The 22966-nt window shown below is 44.4% G+C and overlaps 1 long non-coding RNA gene across 3 annotated transcripts in view; it reads left to right on the top strand.

The window, feature by feature from the left end:
- LOC140074725 (uncharacterized) overlaps positions 1-22966 on the top strand; it is a 123691-nt gene that overhangs the window by 5334 nt on the left and 95391 nt on the right. For all 3 annotated transcript variants that reach the window (XR_011849254.1, XR_011849256.1, XR_011849255.1), the window contains exons 2-3: positions 2716-2779; positions 13553-13673. This is a non-coding gene — a long non-coding RNA (uncharacterized lncRNA). The remainder of the gene's footprint in view (positions 1-2715; positions 2780-13552; positions 13674-22966) is intronic.

The raw sequence follows: 22966 nt of genomic DNA, 5'->3' as shown, positions 1-22966 counted from the left end.
AGAATATAACTACTATAATACTGCCCCCTATGTACAAGAATATAACTACTATAATACTGCCACCTATGTACAAGAATATAACTACTATAATACTGCCCCCTATGTACAAGAATATAACTCCTATAATACTGCCCCTATGTACAAGAATATAACTACTATAATACTGCCCCCTATGTACAGGAATATAACTACTATAATACTGCCCCCTATGTACAAGAATATAACTACTATAATACTGCCCCCTATGTACAAGAATATAACTACTATAATACTGCCCCCTATGTACAGGAATATAACTACTATAATACTGCCCCCTATGTACAGGAATATAACTACTATAATACTGCCCCCTATGTACAGGAATATAACTACTATAATACTGCCCCCTATGTACAGGAATATAACTACTATAATACTGCCCCCTATGTACAGGAATATAACTACTATAATACTGCTCCTATGTACAGAAATATAACTACTATAATACTGCCCCCTATGTACAGGAATATAACTACTATAATACTGCCCCTTATGTACAGGAATATAACTACTATAATACTGCCCCCTATGTACAAGAATATAACTACTATAATACTGCCCCCTATGTACAGGAATATAACTACTATAATACTGCCCCCTATGTACAAGAATATAACTACTATAATACTGCCCCCTATGTACAGGAATATAACTACTATAATACTGCCCCCTATGTACAAGAATATAACTACTATAATACTGCTCCCTATGTACAAGAATATAACTACTATAATACTGCCCCCTATGTACAAGAATATAACTACTATAATACTGCCACCTATGTACAAGAATATAACTACTATAATACTGCCCCCTATGTACAAGAATATAACTCCTATAATACTGCCCCTATGTACAAGAATATAACTACTATAATACTGCCCCCTATGTACAGGAATATAACTACTATAATACTGCCCCCTATGTACAAGAATATAACTACTATAATACTGCCCCCTATGTACAAGAATATAACTACTATAATACTGCCCCCTATGTACAGGAATATAACTACTATAATACTGCCCCCTATGTACAGGAATATAACTACTATAATACTGCCCCCTATGTACAGGAATATAACTACTATAATACTGCCCCCTATGTACAGGAATATAACTACTATAATACTGCCCCCTATGTACAGGAATATAACTACTATAATACTGCTCCTATGTACAGAAATATAACTACTATAATACTGCCCCCTATGTACAGGAATATAACTACTATAATACTGCCCCTTATGTACAGGAATATAACTACTATAATACTGCCCCCTATGTACAAGAATATAACTACTATAATACTGCCCCCTATGTACAGGAATATAACTACTATAATACTGCCCCCTATGTACAATAATATAACTACTATAATACTGCCCCCTATGTACAGGAATATAACTACTATAATACTGCCCCCTATGTACAAGAATATAACTACTATAATACTGCTCCCTATGTACAAGAATATAACTACTATAATACTGCCCCCTATGTACAAGAATATAACTACTATAATACTGCCACCTATGTACAAGAATATAACTACTATAATACTGCCCCCTATGTACAAGAATATAACTCCTATAATACTGCCCCTATGTACAAGAATATAACTACTATAATACTGCCCCCTATGTACAGAAATATAACTACTATAATACTGCCCCCTATGTACAAGAATATAACTACTATAATACTGCCCCCTATGTACAAGAATATAACTACTATAATACTGCCCCCTATGTACAGGAATATAACTACTATAATACTGCCCCCTATGTACAGAAATATAACTACTATAATACTGCCCCCTATGTACAGGAATATAACTACTATAATACTGCCCCTTATGTACAGGAATATAACTACTATAATACTGCCCCCTATGTACAAGAATATAACTACTATAATACTGCCCCCTATGTACAGGAATATAACTACTATAATACTGCCCCCTATGTACAAGAATATAACTACTATAATACTGCCCCCTATGTACAGGAATATAACTACTATAATACTGCCCCCTATGTACAAGAATATAACTACTATAATACTGCTCCCTATGTACAAGAATATAACTACTATAATACTGCTCCCTATGTACAGGAATATAACTACTATAATACTGCCCCCTGTGTACAAGAATATAACTACTATAATACTGACTCAATTTAAACTTATATTTGACTGGAATTGCTGTAAATTAGAGATGTTTTGATGTGACTGTACACTGTAACAGCTACCAAATCATCTTTGGAAATGATTGGATGTATCGGGACCGGTCATAGAGTTTATAAACAATCATGGTTGGAGCTCTCTGCTTCGGAGTACAATATAATAAGAGGTTCTTGTGTTTTTTTTTACTCCTAACATCCTGCAGTCATTCAGATGTGACATTGTGTCTTCTGTGGGTCAACATCTCAATAGAACTAAATGTACGGATGCGCGGTACCTGTAATTAGAGGCTTCTGCGGGAGGATGTTGCCTGCGGCACTATGACTGCGGCCTGTGTTCAGTCTTCACGTATGGCTGCCTCCCAGCATTGCATAAAGTTCAGGAAATGGCTTTATTTGCGTAGAAGATTGAGTACTCGCTGCTCTTATTTTATCTCTGCCTCGTTATTTCACGTAATCGTCCTGTAAATTATATGTTTTGTTGATTTCAGAGCAGATGAAGAGCCGACGCTGCGGCACAATTTTAATTGGGAAAGGAAACAACTGCAGAAACAGGTAAACGGTGGGAAAATCTCAGCAGAGAAGAACAATCCAGACACAATGCTGACCTTATTATTACCAAACATTTTTGGAATTTTTGGGGGAAAGAATGACATTTTTGGATTTAAAAAATTCTGATTATTTCAGGGCCGTAATTAATAACCATATGGCTTTCACCATCAGTCCTCAGATCTGCTGATCTCCATATTTTTAAAAGTCGGTGACTAGTTGACTCCAAGTTACCTTAAAGAGGACCTGTCATGCAAATTAACCCACCCAAAATAAAGACTTCATTAAAAACTATGATTCAGAAGCATTGCCCTTATCCCTAAATGATTCCTTTCCATAGCTGCAATGTTACATTGCATTGCCCTCCCTCCTTGTTTCTGATTGACAGGCTATAAGTGCCCAATAATGTAACAGAGCTCTCCATACAGCAGGATATCAAAGTTATGTGACCAGGATGACATCAATAAAGGTCCTGTTACATCTGCAAAGTCTACCCCATGTATGTATCTGATCACATGAAATCACAGCAGCCTCCATGAAGGATTGGGAGAAGTAGAAATCCATGGATGGTATAGGTAGGAGTAGATGGGAGGGCCTGGCTGAGCAGAAGAGTCTCTCTCTGATGCCAGGTAATACAATATAAAGATGATTTATGTGGATGTAAGGGAAACAATTCACGTCTCTAGCTGTATATAATCTGATGACAGGTTCCCTTTAAGTTTGTGATCAGGTCAGACTCTGCAAGGCATCATGGGACATGTAGTCACCAATATAGACTTTTTACTTTTACTATATAGGTTGGGATAATCCCAGGTAGCACAGCTTTGCTCCTTTCTAGAAACATGCAGAAGCTCTCTATGAGACCCAATTACGTAAATATTTTTCTAATAAATTGTGCGTAGGGATTCGGTCCAGAGAGTCCATCTTGATGACCCCAACATAGGCTTTAGTTTTATTTTAAGGACGCGATTGTGGATGTGATTGGCTGCTTTTTATTATTTGTGTAAAGGTCACTTGTAGCTTCGGCTGTACACAACCTGACTTGCGTGGGAAGGGCGATATAAATAGAAGAAGATATAAAAATAAGAATTGTGATAAAACATCTCGAGCTGGCCAAGTCCCAGGGCGGAGTTCTGCAATACGGTTGGCAGGGCAGAGGCGGCTGGAGGTGGGTGGTGTCGAGAGTACGATACACCATGTGCCAGCCTGCCCTTTGTAGGGCTTGTTTTGTTTTTGTTCGCGGTGCACGTCCATTACCCTTCCCTTAAGTTCACACAGAAAAACATGACTTATTATTATCCTGTAACCTGTAGGACGAGTCTTTGATGGAAAGCTACACTGACTTATGTTTGGTTTAATGGACCATAAAATCTGGCCCAAACAAAATAGTTGTCCAACAAGTCTCGTACATTGTTATTTAACCCTTGGAAAAATTTATTAACATAAGTACTGTATGGGGGTGCGGGTAAGTACCATACATAGGGACCTCAACTGTGAAAGCCACTGAATCATCCCAATAAGGATTGCCACTAGTCGTCTAGTATGGTTCCCCTACTAAACTGGCCAACAGAGATTGGTCTTTCCACTTATCAAAGATGGTCATAACAGAATGGAGCCTTTCCTATTGGTTACAACGGATAATTACCCAGTCTACCACTCAACATTCCAACTGGCCTACAAGGATCGTACCCAATCATCACCAGAGCCATCCTACAGGGCTCTAAATTATGTCCCACTTACAGGTAAAGCTTTAAGTTGAGGTGTGGTGCGGAGGTGCGGTTTTCCCTTCTTATCCGGTGGATTTTCTCTACGTTCCAAGCATTTTGGAATATGGTGTGTGACATCTATAACCGCCTACCACAGCCGGGAGAATACAGTTGGTCCAGTTTATACTAAGGATGGAGAAGCTGGTGGCCGTCGATTCTGCAGACCCGGGAAAGACAATTACTATTTGGGCTCAATGGGAGATTTACAGGAGGAAGGCAGAGTTCCAAAATCTGTTAACGACTGCTGCACACCCCTGCTAAGGCCTTATATTGCATCTAATATGGTATTGTGTAGTGTCTGGATTAGGTCAGCCCCCACTTATCCCTTAATTTACCAGGGATCATAGGGCGGCAGAGGGTGCATTTGGACCTGGACCCAGTGGGGCACATTTACTTACCTGGTCCCTGCGCGATCCCTGAGGTGCGTTGTCCGGCGGAACGCACATCTGCCTGTGATTCATTAGGATCCTGCGCCCGATTTCCTGCATGTGTCGCTTCCCCGCTCAGGTCCGCTGGGGTTCACCATCTTCTACGAAGTGGGATTTTCCTCTTAAACCCACGGCCTAGAAATCCGATAACCTGTAGATGGCTAATTGTGTGACGTACGTAAGTTCTGATGATGTTGTAGAGATAAATAAATGTAAACTTCTGGAGTGACTCCCACAAGGTTTTTTCTCGATCACCCAAAGTCTACCATAGGTTCTGAACATCCTGTTCCAGGGTGGGGGTGGGGGGACATGCAAGCAAACACTTATCCCTAATTACCGGTCCCCTTCTAATTTGTAGCCTGCGACTGGAGGCAGAGACGTTCCCTTCATTCCTTCCCAATGTCCTTCTATAAAAAGAAATTGTTATTTTCACTAACTTCATCGGCCTTCGTCACCTCGATCAGCGGCGCAGAGCCGATATGCCAGCTTCATGCCATTTCCAGACTATATTTAGATCATTGATTTTATCTCGCTGACGAGAAGACGTCCACTTGATCCAATTTGTCTCCCTCAAGTGCGTGGCCTGCTCTCTGCATAAGCGTGTTAAAGGTTTTTTAATATTCGGTGACATGTGGCCCGGGTAATTTCTTGGCCTATGTAAGGCAGCCCACCCCAGGGACCCCGACCACTGTGTGAACGCTATAATTTAATATTTTGAGACGTAAATAGGAAAATCTGGGATTGAAATAGAACATTGAGATGACACGAGATGCGGTATGTGCGAGAGTGGTGTAAGTCACAGGCGCATTGTGTCGTCACGGACGAATTGAAGACTTGAATCCTTTAGTCCTAAGACATTATCTGGATTTTTTTTCAATAAACGTCAATGGTCGACTAGTCCAAACCTATGGATATATTTTATTTAGAGAGGCCTTTGAGGACTGGTGTCTTCCCATCAGGAATAAGATTATTTGCCCCATTTGGGACACGCTTCTTCACTCTCCCTTCTGAATGATTTTTTTCAGTGGTGGTCTACCAAGTAATGGACTGCTCTTCTTCTTGGGACAGAGGGAAGGGTTGACACATCTTTACTCATCTTTAAGGTTGTGCCAACAAGCTACACTCATTGACTTAGAAGAACCATAAGGGCAATGAACTTGGGCACTTGGCTACAATGCAAAATCCTGCACCAAGCCACCGACTATAATGTCTTATAGTCTTGGTCTACCCACAGTGGGAATTTATGGGCCCTCCAAAGCTCCTGGACCCAGATTCAGTCACCTTCTGCACCTCCTCCCATGTTTTACCAGTTTTGAGCTGAACCTGCTTATGTCGATTAATAACTTCTTCTTGATAAGGTTGCTCAGAAAAATTTCCCTAGCACCAATAATATGACACCACCCCGGCGTCTAAAGATGTGCCACCTAAAGTATTTTTGACTCCAAATAGCCAGTAGTTCATTGAAATGTTTATGGCCCATCATCCCATATATGAGAGCCTGGTGGATTTAGGGATACAATACAGTAGCCGGCCTCAGCAGTGATGTTTGTAAGTCACTTAAGTATATACAGGGCGGGAGATGGACACATGTTTACGCGTCATAGAATCGAAGTGGTGTTTTGTAAAATTTAAAATTCTTTGACATTGCAATCTCTAAAAAATTTTATGTAAGAGCAGCATTTAGGTAAACAGTTAAAAATAAATTTTATTATAATCTATTAAAATAGTATCAATGTTAATGTAGACGCTCACACATAGAATAACTGGCCATCGGCCTAGACGCCCCAAAACCACACCCTAGTGAACATATATGTATATATATATATGTATATGTTCATATATATGTTCACTAGGGTGTGGTTTTGGGGCGTCTAGGCCGATGGCCGGTTATTCTATGTGTGAGCGTCTACATTAACATTGATACTATTTTAATAGATTATAATAAAATAAATTTTTAACTGTTTACCTAAATGCTGCTCTTATCTTGATTGGTAACAGAATTACTAGATTTATGTTTCTATTTCTCCTTGGTTAAAATTTGATGTAAGACTCAATGGGGGTCATTTACTAAGGGCCCAATTCGCGGTTTCCCGGCGTGTTACCCGAATATTTCCGATCTGCTCCGATTTTACCTGTATTGCCCCGGGATTTTGGCGCACGCGATCGGATTGTGGGGCATCGACGCTGGCATGCACGCGACGGAAATCGGGGGGCGTGGCCGAGCGAAAACCCGACGGATTTGGAAAAACCGCCGCATTTAAAACAATAAAAGTGTCGCTTGGGACGCTCTTACCTTCACTTGGTCCGACTCGGTGAACTTGAGAGCGTTCAGATGCTTTTCAGCGCAGCAGCGCCACCTGGTGGACGGCGGAGGAACTACCTTGATGAATCCTGGCCGGACCCGAATCCACCGCAGAGAACGTGCCGCTGGATCGCGAACGGACCGGGTAAGTAAATCTGCCCCAATGTGGCACATTTACTTACCCGGTCACCGGAGTTCACACTAAGTGCATTGTCAGACTATAATTCTCTGTGTCGAGATTCACTAAGACCGTGCCCCCGATATCCTGCATGTGTCGCTTCCCCGCTCAGGTCCCTGGAGTTCACCTTCTTCTTCCTGGTGCATGTAAGTGCATTGTCTTGCAACACAATTTGAAAGTTAAATCCCGCGCTCCATCAGAATCATTCGGATCGTCCAACGGCATCGCCCCCTAAATTGTGTCCCATGGAAGCCAGCGGATCTGCGCCACAAAAAGGGTCGCGTGCGCCAACATCCCAGCGCAGACACTACTTAAATACCTGTGGAAGCCATTTTAACATTAAAGAACGGGCACAGACCGAGAAAAGTGTGTCGCAAAGCCGTAGTAAATGTGCCCCAATTTACCCTTTATTTGCAGCGCTCAGTGATGAGTCCTCGTCACCCATATTTTCCAGAATCAGATTTATGACAAATAAGAATGAGCCGTTGACAGACGAGGACGACTCAAGGACTTTATTCTTCCTTTGTGTTACACGGACAGCCGCGGCGTATCGATTTCAGATACCGCCTGCGCCTGGCGGGAGGAGGTTGTCGCCTTTATTGTATTTCAGGACTTTTTATAACTGGGTCAGGAGCGAGAAAAAAAAAAAATTGTCGGCTGATTAATAAATTCACACCTGGGGCTCAGATGGAGCTTCTTCTTTTCTGGCTCACTCTGGCAGGAGCGCTCTGAATGAGAGGGCCGGGTGTATAATAGGTGGCATTGTACAGTCGGCACATACTGCCAGCAGGGTCGCCAATCTCTCCTCCGCTGTCAGGCTTTTGTTTTGCTGCATCGCTCTTGTCCTTGATAAAGAAAGTAGGCTAATGGGCCTGGATCACAGAAGGGGTCACGGAAATTGTGTTATGACGACTTAACTCTTATTGTACTGGAGAGAAAAATATGGGGAGAACAATTCAGCCATTGGCACAGTATATGGACAGAGGTTTTCTCTTGCTACGGAAAGGAACAGTTTTTGGCACCCAAAATGGGTACATGAGTAATTATTCAGCTTTTTACAGATTTCTAAAAGATATTTGTTCCACGTCCTGCTTCCACGTATAATGCTGAAATAAGCCTTCATGTTAGAAGAAGACTGAAACCTTGTGATAATGTCCTCATTACCTATGTCCGGAATCAGAGTAAATACATGAATTAGCAACCTGTCGCCAAAAGGCTATAATCTGTTATATGATTACATACTTAAGCCCTTGTTTGGGGGACATTTATCGGGGCTTCTATGCCAAAAGTGGGTCATAGAAGACCTGAAATAATCGCAATGCCTGGAGGTTCACCATTTATTATCCCCATTACGCCAGGAAGCATGGAGGGGGCGTGACCGGTAGCGTTCCTGCCCCACCTCTGCGCAATACTTAGACCAGTGGTGGCGAACCTATGGCATGGGTGCCAGAGGTGGCACTCAGAGTGCTCTCTGTGGGCACTCAAGCTACCACCCTAGCACAGGGTTTTTCCAGACAGGACTCAAAGAATCTAACTGCAGTCCCATGCAAGTCAAGATTTACTAATCTCATTGCTACTTTAACCCTTTGATTGCCAAGGCCATATCTCATATGACAGGGTGGCACCTCAGTGGCCAATCCTGGATTAAAGGAGCGATAACTTTGAATCCCTGGCACCTAGAATTTTTTGGCTGCTTTAGACTGAAGGAAAAGCGTGAAGGTGTGGAGAGGACCGGATTATCTTTGAAGGTCCTCCTGTTGGCCATGACTATTCATATACCGCATGTACCCTGGTTGACCAGGGAAGATTTTCCACTGGCCCCAGGCAACAGTAATGTATTGGGGCATCTTCATGGTCACATGACCAGAACATTTCAGATAAATATGTTTGTGTAGGAGGGATCACTGACCATTTCCTTCAGGGAGTCCTGGACGTCTCGATCGTTCTCCCTCTCTCTCATCTTGGATTTGGTTTCATGTTATATTATGGTTACTGTAGTTTGAAAACCAGGAAAATGTGTGTCATATATCCCCTCGTTACAGAGAGACTAAGGGTTCTCGTTGGGATTTAGATCAGTTGCACCTCTTCTAACTTTCTCGCATCCGTTTTAGTGTCACTGCCCCTTTAATACCATTCCTTTGTGGCGTAGTAGGACACTGATGCCGTGATATTAGATCATGGCGATTAAGTTGTTATCTGGGCCTCACATCGCAAAATAATCAGAGGAATAGTGTAATATTGCAGTTTTTCATGATCTGTGCGGCTTCTGACTGTGACATGTCAGCGTTCTCCGCTCATATCTCGTCTTCCGATGTAAACAGAAGCCCACATAGGTCTAATGAGGCACAGATTTACGGGCGCACGCCTCTGTTGTCCTGTCCCTCTGTCATCTAATGAAAGGCCCCTGCGAGATGGCACCATGGTAACGCACCCTATGCCCCTCTCATTACCAGTCCACGTATATCTGCTACCCTGCATGGAGATTAGAACTGGATCTACTCCGGCCCCAGCCAGTCTCGCCGTGGGAGGGAGTCGAAACAATTCATGCAGGTTAATTGCTGCTATTTTCCTATTAATTAGGTAAAAAAAAAATATGTCCTGTCCGTATCGGCGAGGCCTGAGTCCTGCCGCTATTTCTGGCTTTCTGTTTACTCCAGAATGAGTGGAAACTGTAAACAAGAAAATGTCCGTCCGGCATGTAATCCTGAGCCATACATTCACAAATAATGTACCTATATATATATATATATATCTATATATAACCATTATATTATGAGATGTGTGTTTACTACCTGAAGATCCTCTTCTTAAAGGTACAGTATATAGCAGGAGACTATGGGGCACATTTACTTACCCGTCCTGTCCGCTATCCCCGATCCAGACTGTCTGACGATCCTGCGTTGTGGCGCGATTCACGTAGCTTGTGCGCCCGATTTCCTGCATCTGTTGCTTCCCCGCTCAGGTCCACCGGGGTTCACCTTCTTCCTCCCGGTGCTTGTAAGTGCATTGTCTTGCGACAAAATTTAATTGATAAATCCCGCGCTCAATCCGAATCAGTCAGGTTGTCCGACGGCCACGCCCTCCGATTTGTGTCGCACAAAATCCGATCGTATGCGACAAAAAACCCCTGTTAAATTGGGTGGGTATCCCGACGGAAATGTGGTCCAAAGAAAATGAGTAAATGAGCCCCTATATGTCTATTCACATTACAATTATAGGCTGTGTTCCACCATGGCACAGCTTTGGCCATTGTCTCCAGAAGTCTGTGGTAGTCTAATACAAATCTCATGTTGAGTTTCTTTCCAGTGCTGTATTCTGCTGGTACAGTATATTCAACACTTACCAAGTTTTAAGAGGGGTTTACATGAGGCCATTAATCTGCAATATTCTAGGGGGCAGCGAAAAAAGGCGTCCATGTCTCAGGGCTCGTGCGTCAGGTTTCTGACATAGTTGCAATTCCTAACGAACATTGGAATTGTGATTATGTTCCCTTTTACGGCGTGAAAGGGAGGCAGCTAGTGAAGGAGTGGGCCCATTCAGGGTGTTCCTAACCCACCCCTGCTCACTCACTATTTCCTTCGACCATTCAGGGCTAAACAGTCATTGGCAATAGGACAATTAAATTTCCCCCGAAGTCTCTAGGCAAAAAAAATCCACGGCACAATTATCATAATAATGACAGGCACATGATTTTATGATGTCTGTAGGTAGGTAGAAATAAAATCTGTAGGTGAGCTGCATACAGTTAGGTGTAAGGTTTGTATTAGGTCTGAATAGGTTGTCTTTTCTGGATCAGTAGTTGGAGGATCCAAATTTATTTAGAGGGTCAGAAAACTGTTTAAACTAATCACCCTCATCCACAAAGCTCTGCACTTTGCTGCACCTCCTTACCTCTCATGCCTCATCTCAGTCTATTGCCTTTGATTTCTTTGCTCCTCTAGTGAACTAAGATTATTCTCATCTTTAATTTGAACCTTTCACTCACTTCTTCAGGACTTCTCCCAAGCTGCACCAAATCGCTGGAATACCCAACCCAGACTATCAGACTAAGGCTACATTCACACTACCGCATGGGGAAGGCATATATGGCCGACGTATATACAACCGATATACGTCCCCCATAGTCGGAAATGGGCGCACCGCGCCCACACACGTGCGGCAGCGGACCCCTTGAAAAGGTAGGACATGTCCTATCTTTTCACGCCATACGGCGCCGTGCGCCTTATATCGGCAATGGCAGTGTGAATATAGTGTGCCCCATTGTCTTACTGCACCATGACCCTGCACAGAGAAATATAGAACATGTCCTATACTTCGCTGCGTTACGGCGAAGTATGGAGAGGGGAGGGGTGAGCAGCACTTATACCTCTTCCTCTCTATTGCGCTGATGTGTACCTGCCCGGCGAATGTACCTTAATACCAAACCACCAAAGCTTCAAACGTGCTCCCAAAACCCATCTTTTCAGGCAGGCCTAACCCACTCCCTGACTGCATGTAACTTTAATTATTTGTTCACTAACCGACCCTGTGTGTATTTCATCTATTTCTTCTGTTCCCCTATAAGAATGGCTGGACCATTATACAAGATCCTCCACCTCCTGTGTCATCCCTTCCTTCTTATACTGTATGTTATGTTACCCTGGGGATGTGTACATGTTATACCTGTGCAGTACATAAGGGGCAACCACTGGGGCAGATACATCCATAGGGGCAGTTACTATGTTCCCTGATGCCCCTGTGAGATGTGATGAGCACAGACCTTGTATTCACCGGCCCAAGAAACCCCCAAGAAAAATTAATTAAACCAAAAAAGACGCAAAAAATAGACAAAAGACAAATAATTGGGAACTAAATAACCAAATATTTATTTATAATCCCATCCCATGGCAGACCCCCGACTCACGAAGAGTCACCCTTCAGCACTGAGGAGAGGAAAAACCCCCTGTGGAGGAAACCTCTAGGGAAGCCATGGCTGAAGGATCGCCCTTCCTCTGGGCTTAGAGGGTCACTGCCAAATATATCTGTCACCCAGGTATCCAGGGGTCCATGCGTCCGAGGGTCCACGCGTCCGAGGGTCCACGCGTCCGGTTGTCCACGCGTCCGGGGGTCCACGCGTCCAGGAGTCCATAGATCCGCGGGTCTTCACGCCTCGGCGTCTCATCCCCCATTCCCTGCCCCTTCTGGTTCAGAGGTCAATTTATGATAAGTGGGAATTGTGACATCAGCGCATCTATGAGGTCACACTCAGGATTCTGAAGGATTAACCCCTGAATGGCTCACAATATGTCTGACTACAGGGGGAATAAAATGTCCTTGTCTCTTGTACTGGTAGTGACTGCATGAAACGCCCCAATATCTACATATTTATAAGTGACGCCACACTCACAATGATGCCAAGCACCAGCCTCCCTTTAGGGTGCGGTCACACGTCGCGTTTACCACATGCGTTTAAAAATTCACTGCAACAGCTGAAGAGAGATTTGCCTAATTAAACAGCTGTTAACGCTTGTGTTAACAACCGCAATGTTAACGCATACAATGCGTTTACGGTTGTGTTTTAACAGCTGTTTAATTAGGCAAATCTAATGGCTATTGCAATGCGTTTTTAAACGTATGCGTTAAACGCGACGTGTGACCGCACCCTCAAAGTGTCCAGGGGTGTGATTGTTACTTAATCCTGACAGATTGATCTCCAGCCCTGTCCTCATCAGCACCCGCACCGGTGTTACTGGAGACATCACTGACACCATGTTAGCTGCTCCGCCTAAGGCGCCTGCAATGAAGTTGAAATGTGTTTTGGGGGAAAAAGTTCATTTTCTAGGCAAATGTTGACTTTGCAAGTAATTGCTGTTAATCTGATCTTTATAACATTCTGTAGTATCTGCAAATTGCTATTATAAAACCTGATGCAGGAGACTTTGTAACTATTAACATTTGTATCATTCTCAGAATTTATGGCCATGACTGTAGCTTGTAATCTCGTGCGAGCAGGGCCTCATTTCATATGATTATTTTTAGGGTGTGCAGCCACACTTTGAAGAATCGTGGATGCTGTCAGATTAGGGTCGGTGCTGGTCCATGGTCTCAACTTTTCTTTTTCTACAGAGGCTGGAGATGACTGCAGATCTAAGAGGCCAGAGATGTTATCAGGAGAAGGAGCCATGGAGGTCCACAAGTTTTGAGAACATTTATTAGGACGGCAAGAATCCAGGGAGCACCATGTAAGGTAACATGAACGTGTGACTACGCCAAAGTTGTTTGTAGTCTGTAACTATGGAAACACATAGCTATACACAGAGGCTGTATACACAAAACAGATGAATTTACACTAATTGCAAAAATATGCACGCCCCTTTAAGATCAAAGCTGGCTATTTTCTGTGTAAGTGACCGATGTGCAGCATTTATTGGAAATGATTCTGTTAATGTTCCGATCTGATTAGTTGATGGAGCGCGGCCGGGGGAGGCTTTGTGTACTCTTATCACTCGTTATTACTGGCCATGATGGCTGGCAGCGTGAGGGACACCTGTAATATGATTACAGAGGAGATGCCCGCTGATTATGTCCTGCTACAGGATAGCAGGCCACAATGGTTTCTGCAGAGTCACTGCGCGCTATGACACCACAGCTGCCACGCAGAGAACAAAACGTCCAGGATCATCGTGATTAGGCAAAACAAAGTATCAACAAAGCGCTAAATCCAAAAAAATGGCTATAAGCATCGGCAAGCCGGCAGACGCAGCCCGTTTATGGCAGAAATCTGAAACTTTTGCACAAAGTTGACAAGGAGGCGTGGTCTCTTAAAAGGGGGCGTGTCAGATGTTGTACAAATTAAGACTATGCCAGATTTAAAGAGTAACCACTATTTAAGATGATTTTTGATATTGTGTGTGTAGGGGGAGGGTATGTGAAAATTTTTGTAATATTCTTCATTAAAAGATTTAGCTTAGTTTGTAAGGAAACAGATTGCAAATTGCCCCTTAGTTACAATGTTTACTATGATAGATCTATCTCTCCTCTCCTGTTTGTTAACAAACTGTGTTAACCCTTAACTCCACCTGGTTGCAGTATGCTATGAGCAGTATTTTCAAAGATCAAGGTGAAGGGGTTAATCCTCCCTTCTCAGAGCTGTGTAACCAAACACAAAGAAATGGAATACACATCTCAATGGGAGCGATTAGCTTGTTTTTTTGTTTTTTACAAACTAAGCAAAATTTGTTAATAAAGTTTATTAGAAAAATGTTCACGCACAAAATATAAAAATGTATCCCTGATGATGGTTACACATTACTATTCAGCATCAGACACAATGTAAGACTGTAAGGCTTTTAACTGTCTAACTTGTTAAATCTCCCCCAATTTTCTCATAAATATTGCTCAAAAAGTGTAATATGACCATTGCAAGAAAAGCCCATGGGTCTGCAGTCATCAACTATAGACTACCTGCCTCTAGGGTGTGTGTAACTGGGAATATGGGACCAAAGATGCTGCTATGGGGCCCACAGTGTCAGGGGGCCCCGGCATCTGGGGTAATGGGTGTGTATAAGCCGTAGGTGTGTGTATGTGGTGTGTATATACTATATGTGTGTGTGTAAATGCTATATGTCTGTACATGGTATTATACTTATGTATATGTGTATTTTCTGAATGTGTGTGAATATGTGATGTATGTCAGTGTGTATGATGCTTGAGTGTATATGGTACTGTATGTATGTGTGTATATGCTGTATGTCTGTATATGGTATTGTACTTATGTGTATATTTTCTGAATGTGTGTGTATATGTGATGTGTATATGCTGTATGTCTGTGTATATGATGCTTGTGTGTATATGGCACTTGTGAGACACTGAAGGGGTTAACTGTGGATGGGCGGTATGTTTCCCCTAGGTTTTCCTATTATGCAAGGCCTTAGTGCTGAGGTTGTGTTGTCCAGCACCTTGGACACAGGTGGTGGGAACAGCCCAATCAGCCTGCATAAAGCCGCTGAGCAGAGGTAAGAGTGTTGTCTCTCTGACAGGAGGCTGGAGAGCACGCAGCCCTGACCTCTGTGCCTGAAACAGCAAAGTATTTTTGTTAGCGGTGAGTTAGAGAATCACTGTATAGTTAGCACCCTGACGGGTAGGATATTATTTGTTTTGATGCCTGAATGTGAAGGCTGTTTTATTTTGTTTCTGCTGCAATAAACGCAGGCAAGACCTGTTTTGGACTGTACCTTGGTGTCACTGTCGTGAACTGCATCACAGCACCCCGCTACCACGGTCTCTACTGGGCCAAATCTCCCACATATGGTGGAGGATGCGGGCAGTTCAAAAGACACACACCTGAAAGGCTCGCTACATCCTGCAACAGTGCATGGCCTGGGTGAAAGCAGCAGGCAAATTGCAGGATAAAGCCAAGATGGAGGACTTTATAAAATACCTGCAAGAGGAGGCCAGAGCTAATCGGCAGCAGCAGCAAGCCATGCTCCAGCAGCAGGAGGAGAGGTCCCGCCATCAGCAAGCCATGTTCCAGCAGCAGGAGGAGAGGTCCCGCCAGCAGCAAGCCATGCTCCAGCAACAGCAGGAAGAGTCCCGAGCTAATCGACAGCTGCAGCAAGCCATGGTCCAGCAGCAGGAGGAGAGGTCCCGCCAGCAGCAGGAAGAGTCCCGAGCCATGTTCCAGCTGATGATGGAAAAGTTTTCTGGCGTTATGGCAGCACCGCAAGCGACGACTACTGAGGGGTCCCATACTGGTTTGCAAGCATTCCGCACGGGCTGCAGTGCAGAAGGCCTTACAAAAGATGACGGCGACCGACGATGTGGAGGCGTATCTCACTGTGTTCGAGCGAGTAGCTGAGCGAGAGGAGTTACCAGCTGAGCACTGGGCAGATGTCTTGGCACCGTTCCTGACAGGCGAATCGCAGAAGGCTTACTACGACCTGAGTGAAACGGAGGCCCGTGAGTACCCCCTGCTAAAGGCGGAGATTCTGGCTCGTCTTGGGGTCACCATACAAGTTCGTTCCAGCCGGGTCCACCAGTGGGCGTACTCAGAAAAACTACCCCCACACTCCCAAATGCATGACCTGATCCATCTCGTCCGGAAGTGGCTACAACCAGAGGACTGCACCCCAGCACAGATGGTCGAGAGAGTGGTTCTTGACAAGTTCACCCGTTCTCTACCCTCTCGGCTCCAGCGATGGGTTGGGTTGGACAGGCCGGTCCCACAAATGCTGAGGAACTCGTGTCCCTAGTAGAGAGATATCGGGCTACAGAGGATCTTCTACTTACCTCTCCCACACGAAGCAGTGCCAGTGACAAGGCCACTAAACCATCTGGTAAGATTGCTACTGCAGAAAAGGGGAGACATGTCAGGTTGGGAGGGGGTTCATTGGGGGGCTCGGATACACAGAAACCCAACGAGGCCCGTGACAGAGGTCACAGTCGTATCCTGTGCTGGCGATGCCATGAAATGGGCCATATTGCTGCCAACTGTCCCCTGTCAGTGGAGCCAATGGACTGCAACCAGACCCGGCGAGTGTCACTGTTTGCCCGGCCGGTTCTGGCAGCCGAGTCGGTCACGGATGCAGAACCCCAAGTGTGTATGGTCACAATCGGGGGTCACACGGTGGAAGCCTTACTAGACTCAGGGAGCCTGGTCACCCTGGTGCGAGGAACTTTGGTTGATCCTGGACTGTACAGTGGGCGGAAAGTGGGAGTGTTATGTATACATGGGGACACTCGCGAATATCCCACTGCCGTCATCAACCTACATACACCTTGTGGTACTATCAACCATGAAGTGGGGGTGGTGGGGACGCTGTTTCATGAGGCTATTATCGGCAGAGACTTACCGGTGTTTTGGGACCTCTGGAGACGAAGACCCACCTCAGGTGCTATTGCAGATAATGGACATCAGGTATGTCCGGCCTTGGCCCTTGAACCCTTTGAGGCCAATGTACCCACACCAGCAGTAGGGGTGACCCCATGTGATGAATTCTCTCCCCTAGAGGTCCTAGCTGGTGAGGTCGAGTGCCACGAGGAGGTAGCCGACATGCCGGACCTTGAGATTTACCGTGAAAATTTTGGGGCTGCACAGCTACAGGACCCTACCTTAAATAAAGCACGGGAGAATGTTAAAGTGATAAATGGGGTACTCCAAATACCAGGGGCTGACAAAATATACCCCCGAATGGTGATTGTTGGGGAACTGTTGTACAGGGTCGACCAGGTATGGGGTGAGGAGGTTGAGTAACTTGTAGTACCCCAATCTCACCGTAGGCTGGTGCTAGATTTGGCACATAAACATGTGCTGGGAGGGCACTTAGGTGCTGAGAAGACCCGAGAGAGGATCCTGCAGAGATTTTTCTTGCCCGGGGTGTGGGAGGAGGTATACCGGTATTGTAGCTCCTGCCCTGAGTGCCAACTTACTGCCCCGGTGTCCCACTTCAGGAGTCCTCTGGTCCCGTTACCAATCATAGAGGTGCCGTTTGAACAGATTGCAATGGATTTGGTTGGCCCCATAGTCAAGTCCACAAGGGGGCACCAGTACATCCTGGTTATCCTGGACTACGCTACGCGGTATCCAGAGGTAATACCGTTAAGGAACACCTCCTCCAAAAACATTGCTAGGGAGCTGTTCCAGGTATTCTCCCGCACAGGCCTCCCCAAGGAAATCTTGACTGACCAGGGAACCCCATTCATGTCTAGAGTAATGAAGGAGATGTGTAAATTACTGCAGGTTAAACAGCTCCGCACCTCTGTATATCATCCTCAGACAGATGGCCTGGTCGAGAGGTTTAACAAGACCTTGAAGGGGATGCTAAAGAGGGTGGTCAGCAAAGATGGGAAGGACTGGGATTGTTTGTTGCCTTATTTGATGTTTGCCATACGTGAAGTTCCCCAGTCCTCCACAGGTTTCTCACCCTTTGAGCTGTTATATGGCCGTTCCCCACGTGGGCTTTTGGATGTAGCCAAGGAGACCTGGGAACAGGAGAGGACCCCCCACCGTAGTGTGATAGAACACGTCTCCCTTATGCAGGACCGCATTGCGGCGGTAATGCCCCTTGTAAAGGAGCACATGACAAGGGCACAAGAGGCCCAGTCTAGGGTCTACAATAGATCAGCCAGACTCAGGACCTTTAACCCAGGCGACAGAGTGCTAGTTCTGGTGCCAACCGTTGAGAGTAAGTTCTTGGCAAAGTGGCAAGGTCTATATGAGGTCATTGAGAAAGTGGGGGAGGTAAACTACAAGGTATCTCAGCCGGGGAGGAGGAAACCCGAACAGATATACCACGTGAACCTCCTAAAGCCATGGAGGGAAAGAGAGTCCCTGATGGCCGTGGGAGTAGAAAAAGCATCTGTCCCCAAGAAGGTGACACCGGAGGTAGGTGTACCCGATGCCAAGGTGCCTGAAGTACGGATCTCGGAGTCCCTCTCCAGGGCCCAGATACAGGAAGCGAAGGAGTTTGTGCTCCGAAACGTTGATGTGTTCTCTAAGTTACCGGGTCGTACTTCAGTCATCAAGCATGACATCATAACCGAACCCCACATCCTGGGTACACCAAAAACCCTACCGGGTCCCTGAAGCGTGCCGGCTAGCCATATCCGAAGAAGTCAGGCAGATGTTAGACCTGGGGGTTATCGAGGAGTCTAAAAGTGACTGGTCGAGTCCTATTGTGTTGATTCCCAAACCTGATGGTTCCCTACGGTTCTGCAATGACTTTAGGAAGTTGAACGAGGTGTCCAAATTTGATTCTTATCCTATGCCCTGAGTTGACGAGTTGATAGAACGACTTGGACAGGCTAGGTTCTTCTCCACCCTTGACCTGACGAAAGGGTATTGGCAGTTACCCCTTACTAACAGGGCCAAAGAGAAGACTGCTTTTGTTACTCCTGATGGGCTTTTTCAGTATGTGGTACTCCCCTTTGGGCTACATGGGGCTCTTGCCACATTCCAGAGGTTAATGGATCTCGTGCTAAAACCTCACCGGAGATATGCCTCGGCCTACCTGGATGACATCATAGTCTATAGTAACGATTGGGAGAGTCATCTAGCCAAGGTACAAGCAGTGGTAGACTCCCTGAGGGCAGCAGGGTTAACAGCAAACCCCCAAAAATGTGCACTTGGTCTGGAAGAGGCCCGTTACCTTGGGTACCGTATTGGGCGAGGTGTCATCAAACCCCAAATAAATAAGGTGGAGGCGATACAGCAGTGGCCACGACCTATGAGCAAGAAGCAAGTGAGGGCTTTCCTAGGCATAGTGGGCTATTATCGCCGATTTATTCCCGATTTTGCGACAATAGCGGCACCCCTGACTGACCTGACCAGGGGTAGCAGGTCGGTAATGGTAAAGTGGAGTGAAGAGGCTGAGGGGGCGTTTCAGCGACTTAAGACGGTTTTGTGCGAGGGACCGGTACTGATCACCCCTAACTTCACCAAGACTTTTATTGTGCAGACTGACGCTTCTGACGTGGGCCTAGGGGCTGTCCTGTCCCAAGTAGTGGAGGGTGAGGAACATCCCGTGACATTCCTGAGCTGCAAGCTCACACCTCCTGAGAAGAACTACAGTATAGTTGAGAGGGAGTGCTTGGCGATTAAATGGGCTCTGGAATCCCTGAGATATTACTTGATAGGGCGACAGTTTACACTAGTGACCGATCACTCTCCCCTCACCTGGATGAGTCAGGCTAAAGAGAGGAACACCAGGATCACAAGGTGGTTCCTAATGTTGCAGAATTTCAAGTTCACGGTAGAACATCGAGCAGGAAAGCTGCATGGGAATGCTGATGCCCTGTCTCGTACCCACTGTCTGATGGCCAAAAGTGTTCGCCCCCACAGGGTCAAACAGAGGGGGAGGGTATGTGAGACACTGAAGGGGTTAACTGTGGATGGGCGGTATGTTTCCCCTAGGTTTTCCTATTATGCAAGGCCTTAGTGCTGAGGTTGTGTTGTCCAGCACCTTGGACACAGGTGGTGGGAACAGCCCAATCAGCCTGCATAAAGCCGCTGAGCAGAGCTGAGAGTGTTGTCTCTCTGGAAGGAGGCTGGAGAGCACGCAGCCCTGACCTCTGTGCCTGAAACAGCAAAGTATTTTTGTTAGCGGTGAGTTAGAGAATCACTGTATAGTTAGCACCCTGACGGGTAGGATATTATTTGTTTTGATTCCTGAATGTGAAGGCTGTTTTATTTTGTTTCTGCTGCAATAAACGCAGACGAGACCTGTTTTGGACTGTACCTTGGTGTCACTGTCTTGAACTGCATCCCAGCACCCCGCTACCACGGTCTCTACTGGGCCAAATCCCCACACACTGTATATATGTGTGCATATGCTGCTTGTATGTATATATTCTGTGTATGATCGTAACTCACATGTGTTAGTATATAAATATGTACATTTTTTTAATGGGGGCCCCATTTAGAAGTCTGCTATGGGGCCCTGCCTCTGCATGGAGAGAAGGTTAGAGGTTCACAAAGGAAAAAATCCCTTGGATAACATCATATTTTCTATATAAATATGTTCTGTAGGAGGAGCGCAGCGGCCACCCAAGAACTTTGGTTTTCTAGTGACTTCCTGTTAGCTTTTTCCACTTTGGAAATCTTGATAAAGGACATAATGTCCCTCTGGAAAATCCTAATGAGATAAGTACAAGAAAACAAATAGGTGACGAGTAAGGGGATGGGGGAGACATGATATTCCACTGCTTCCTATGGCTTTTATTACAGGATGTTGTAGTAATATACAGAGGGGGAAAGAAGGGACTCACACACTGCAAGAATGGAGAGGTCTGGAATATTTAGCCTAGGTCACTTCAACTGTATGAGACAGAATCTGAAAGAACGTCCAAATAATCTCATTGTGTGATTTTGAAATGATTATGTAGCATTTTGCATGAATGCATTTTAAAACAGAGTGTGAAAAGAAACTAGTTTGTGGAGTTTGCAGCCTCTGGCATCAAGGTGCCTGTTCGCCTGATAAAACTGGCTTTCAAAATGCCAATCTTAATAATTCCTCCCCCACTCTGCCCCCTATGTACAAGAATATAACTACTATAATACTGGCCCCTATGTACAGGAATATAACTACTATAATACTGCCCCCTATGTACAAGAATATAACTACTATAATACTGCCCCCTATGTACAGGAATATAACTACTATAATACTGCCCCCTATGTACAAGAATATAACTACTATAATACTGCCCCCTATGTACAAGAATATAACGACTATAATACTGCCCCTATGTACAAGACTATAACTACTATAATACCACCCCCTATGTACAGGAATATAACTACTATAATACTGCCCCTATGTACAAGAATATAACTACTATAATACTGCCCCCTATGTACAGGGATATAACTACTATAATACTGCCCCCTATGTACAAGAATATAACTACTATAATACTGCCCCCTATGTACAGGAATATAACTACTATAATACTGCCCCCTATGTACAGGAATATAACTACTATAATACTGCCCCCTATGTACAGGAATATAACTACCATAATACTGCCCCCTATGTACAAGAATATAACTACTATAATACTGCCCCCTATGTACAAGAATATAACTACTATAATACTGCCCCCTATGTACAGGAATATAACTACTATAATACTGCCCCCTATGTACAGGAATATAACTACTATAATACTGCCCCTTATGTACAGGAATATAACTACTATAATACTGCCCCCTATGTACAAGAATATAACTACTATAATACTGCCCCCTATGTACAAGAATATAACTACTATAATACTGCCCCCTATGTACAAGAATATAACTACTATAATACTGCCCCCTATGTACAAGAATATAACTACTATAATACTGCCCCCTATGTACAAGAATATAACTACTATAATACTGCCCCCTATGTACAGGAATATAACTACTATAATACTGCCCCTTATGTACAGGAATATAACTACTATAATACTGCCCCCTATGTACAGGAATATAACTACTATAATACTGCCCCCTATGTACAAGAATATAACTACTATAATACTGCCCCCTATGTACAGGAATATAACTGCTATAATACTGAATACTTGTATCCTTGGTTTATTTATCTTGACTTTGAAGTTCTTTGCTTGAAGTAACCTCCATCGTACAGATTTGTTATAGAACTTCTGGTTTGAGGACAGGACCTGAGGTCTCTTACATGACCTTAATTAGTGACTGCACATGTTACAATATGCAGATAATACTTTTTTTTATGAATATTGTAAGCATAATATTTTAGAAGCATGAGGGTCAATCTGTGTGATATCTATGAATAATCAAGGTCGCTATTCTGGATTTCACAACTAATAGCAAAAAGTCCACATGTAGCGATAACACTTGTTAGTTATCACATTTTGGGGTCAATTACGGACATGAATATTACAATAAAGCATAAAATATCTTTTCTGTTCCAAAGCATTTTAGAATACAATTATGCATTTTCTGCTGACATATAGGCCTAATCTCAATGTAGACTTTATATGTATAGCCTTTCTATGTCCTTTATATAACTGCTA

The sequence above is a fragment of the Engystomops pustulosus genome, chromosome 8 (genome assembly GCF_040894005.1).
Source record: "Engystomops pustulosus chromosome 8, aEngPut4.maternal, whole genome shotgun sequence".
NCBI classification, from domain to species: domain Eukaryota; kingdom Metazoa; phylum Chordata; class Amphibia; order Anura; family Leptodactylidae; genus Engystomops; species Engystomops pustulosus.
This window is presented reverse-complemented; position numbering and strand designations above follow the sequence as displayed.